General features: G+C 31.3%; 5 non-coding genes across 5 annotated transcripts; all 5 read right to left on the reverse strand.

Annotated features, from left to right (window-relative positions):
- Window positions 1–587: 587 nt before the first annotated feature.
- J4E79_011850 lies at window positions 588–660 on the reverse strand. The gene has a single exon. It is a non-coding gene; the product is annotated as a tRNA-Phe (tRNA).
- A 1,198-nt stretch (window positions 661–1,858) lies between these two features.
- Window positions 1,859–1,930, reverse strand: J4E79_011851. The gene has a single exon. It is a non-coding gene; the product is annotated as a tRNA-Ala (tRNA).
- Window positions 1,931–1,962: 32 nt separating this feature from the next.
- On the reverse strand, window positions 1,963–2,035 carry J4E79_011852. Its single transcript has one exon. It is a non-coding gene; the product is annotated as a tRNA-Glu (tRNA).
- A 97-nt stretch (window positions 2,036–2,132) lies between these two features.
- Window positions 2,133–2,205, reverse strand: J4E79_011853. Its single transcript has one exon. It is a non-coding gene; the product is annotated as a tRNA-Met (tRNA).
- Window positions 2,206–2,638: 433 nt separating this feature from the next.
- On the reverse strand, window positions 2,639–2,709 carry J4E79_011854. Its single transcript has one exon. It is a non-coding gene; the product is annotated as a tRNA-Thr (tRNA).
- Between the last annotated feature and the right edge of the window lie 1,371 nt (window positions 2,710–4,080).

Genomic DNA, 4,080 nt, shown 5'->3' on the forward strand with positions numbered 1-4,080 from the left:
CCCCGTCCTAAGCGGGACCTGTCTACCGATTTCAGCATACCCATTTTTAATACTGTTTGTTTATTTTTTTTTTATTAAAAAAAAAATAAACAAACAGAAAAAAAAGAAACTATCCCCTTTTATTTTTTTTCGACATAATTTCTATGAAATTATTAGAAAAAAAAATTAGGGGATGCCCTCAGGTATCCCCTGCTTTTTTTTTTTATTTATATAAATTAAAAAAAAAGCTGGGGATCCCTTCGGGATAGCAATAAACATTAGAGCAAAAGAAAATTAAGGAAAATAAGTTAATTCACCCTAAATGTATAATACTATATAAAATAGCTAAATACACCTTAAATAACCTAAATTTAGTAGTATTTTCATTCATCATAAAAATTAAATAATTAGTAAGCTGTATACCGTTTTTAATTTATCTTTTATAATAAACGAATACTACTGTTTAAATAATATGCTCGAGATAAGATTTGAACTTATAACCTAAACATCTTAAGAGTTCCGCTCTATAGTAAGTATTTGTGTTTCTACTTAAAAAATGTAGATAATAAACAAAGCCGATAAATTTACTAAATGTAAAAATAAGCTATTGCCTGAGATAAGATTCGAACTTATAACCTAAGCATCTTCAAAGCTCCGCTCGGCCAATTGAGCTTCTCAAGCTTTTTTTTTTAATTATATATCTGTTTAAATATAACGTACCACTTTTCTTATAACTACGTATGGATCATTCACTTATGTTAAAAAATCTAGCTGCTTCAGAATTAGATCTAAAACTTTTTACTTCTCCGTTTATAGTATCTATACTATCCACAGCTAAAGCAGTTTTTGAATTAAGTATCCTATTTGCTCTTGAAATTTCACTATGTTTTTTACCAAAAAAAGGATGTTTTTCTTTGGTGTTATTGATACTCATAATACTTTTTGTTTTTTCTGAATGTGTAAATCCTAAAGACGAACCTGCTATTTTTAAGATGTTATATGAAGGACTTAGTTTATCAATATAATACTGCTCTCTAGTAATAAGCTCTTCTTTTTCACAATACTCTAAAATGTCCAATGTAAAAGCGTTGTATCCAGCCAATGTTTTAATAAAGAAGAATATATTTTAGATTTACTCTTCTAACTAAGCATATAATTAGTATTAAGATAATACAGAAATCTTCTAGTTAAATTGGTTGAGCTTCCCACATAAGATTTTTTACTATGTACATTAGTTCACCTGTATATACCTGATTTTCCTCTATTTTCATTTAAAATCTTATCCCTATCAGAAATCACATCCAAATAAGTTATAACTGGTACTGTATTTAGTACGTATACCTCTAACATAAATAAACTACTTTCTCCCTTTTGAAATAGTTTCTTTTTTTTCAATGAAAAAAAATAAACAAACAGTAAAGAGAGACACCCATAAACCATATCTATATTAAAAATAGTAAGTAAAGCACCGGATATAGATAAGAGACAAAAACCTAATGTACGTCAACCCTCCATTGATAAGGTTGAAGGTAGTAAAACATGAAAGCAGGATAGTAACATCTTTTTAAGGACAAAAAGGTTAAACCCGCCTCCGGAGATTTTTACTATGTTTATTCTTCTTTTCATTAGTTTAATAAAGAGTTGCACTTTATTTACAATAAAAATCAAATTGTAATTTCACTAGTCCCGGCCCCCCCCCTGTAAAGGGGGGGGGGAGGGTCCGAGCCTTGCCCCAAGGCGTGGACAAGTCCCCGCCCAGCCCCCGTACAGGGTTAAAAAAATTTTACATCCTAAAGGATGTAAACATTTTTTTAGGGGGCTAGTTTAAACTTTCAATTTTAATAAAGAGCTTCTCGAGCCTAGTCTCTTTAAACATTAATGGAGATATTAGGACTCGATCCTAAAATAACGATATGCAAAATCGCAGTTTTACCAATTAAACTATATCCCCTTAAGTTAATACATAAAAATAACTTATAAAGTAAGCCCAAGCGGGGTTTGAACCCGCGCATTTAACAGTGAAAATGTTACGTCTTAACCACTTGACTATTGGGCCTTAGATTTTATATAAATGCTTAAAACCGCAAAATATAAGAGTAAAAAAAAACAGTATTTAAATACTATGTAAAAGTAACAATATATTTATTTCCCTATAAGGCCAGAATGATTTGAACACTCATCTGAGCTGTTATGAGCAGCTTGCTTTACCTATTAAGCTATAGCCTTTAACTATGCGGACAAAGGACTTGCACCTCTATTTACTGGTCATGAGCCAGGTATGTTACTATTACATCAATCCGCGTTCATATTTGCCAGTAATTTTTTTTTTACACATATCCTATGTAAAAAAAAATTTTACAACCCCTTTTTCTTCTTACTTTTTTGTTTGATATATCCTATATATAAAAAAAAAGGTTAAAAGAGACTGGAGGGCTAATTTTTTTTTTATCTCAATGGTTTATTGCTATAGTTTCTTTTTTTTTCGTTTGGACCCCCTCTCCAGCTTTTTTTTTTATTTATATAAATAAAAAAAGCAGAAGAGAGGGGGGGGGGTTATGAAAAAAAAAAATAAACAAACAGAAAAAAAAGAAACGAAAAAAAAGTTAAGCAAAAGAAAAACAAACAACCGCAAGCTTATGGGGAAGGAAAATATCTAAATAGCCCAGTACGAGAATTGCACTCATATCTTCCGATTACAAAACGGGTGCATTACTATTATGCAAACCAGGCTAAATAAAGTATTTTTAATGATAAGTATGTTATTTAGTTAATGATAAAAATTAGTACTTTATACCTAAGAACATCAAAGCCCTTTCAGCCAAAGCCTATAACCCCTTAACCATGTTGTTAGAACTAGAGTTAACTGTTGCTACTATTCTAGCACTAACCCTATGAAAAATGGGATTCGTAATGTTATACTACGTTTCTAAGAGTATCCTAAGGTAAGCTTCGTGCCTAGATGCATTCAGCACTTATCTTAACTAACATAGCTTTCCTGCCATGCCTATACTATGTATAAATACTTGAGTATAAAAGTATTACCCTCTATAGCTCAAATAGGTAATAGATTCACATTGAATCTATCTATATTACTCTCCTTCTTCTGTAGTTACCCATTAACTAGTTAGTAAGGAGAACCTATTCTTGCCGTAATTTATCTGGTTAATATTAAGCGCATAAACAACAGGTAAACCATAGGTTACCATACCCAACTCCTTTCGTACGAAGGGGCTATCCTTATTTTACTCCAATTTCCTCTAGAAGATAGAAACCATACTGTCTCACGACGTATTTAACCCAGCTCGTGTAGCTCTTTAATCGACGAACAGTCGTACCCTTCATGATTCCTGCATTCATGTGGATGAGCTAAGCCGACATCGAGGTGCCAAACTGCGCACTCAATTTGTACTCTCTGGCGCAATTAGCCTGTTATCCCCAGCGTAGCTTTTTCAATAATACAAGACCTTTCCTTACTGCGTCTTGCGGTCTTTATGCCCTGCTTACGCAACTGATAGACGTGTATGTCAAACAGTAAAGCAAGATTAAGCCATTAAACTTTGGAAGTATATATCAACATCATTTCTTATACAGATATTCTGTAAAAAAAATAACTAATAGTGTTATAATTACATCTTGTTTTACCATTAGATAGTAATTATTAATACTATATATACACCTATTTTCCACATAGGTAAAATCTTACTTATATTAAATTGTTTTAGTTCTAACTTAAATAGAAATATAACTGAATTAGTTATAGATACCATTTTTTTTCTTAACAAAAAAAAATGGTAAATATAAAAAATAACAAACTAAATATAGTAATTAAAAAATTAAAATATACAAGGCAATTATTTAATAAAAGCCCTATATAATTTGCGTATAGCATATTACAAAAATAAATTTGGATACTCCCAGGTACTCTTTATGGGATCTGTGCCCCGCATAAACCATCTGCTAGCCATTGTCTCCTGAGCTTGATATAATCTCCCTCCTTTTATGGATTACATTCAGACGTCAGTTACACAAATGTAACCTATTCTACTGATATAACAACCAGAGTAAAGGTGTTTCAATTTTGTCGCTCAACTACCTTATTCC

Source organism: Alternaria viburni (genome assembly GCF_023758015.1).
Source record: "Alternaria viburni strain BMP 2772 chromosome Unknown scaffold_109, whole genome shotgun sequence".
Classification (NCBI taxonomy): Eukaryota; Fungi; Ascomycota; class Dothideomycetes; order Pleosporales; family Pleosporaceae; genus Alternaria; species Alternaria viburni.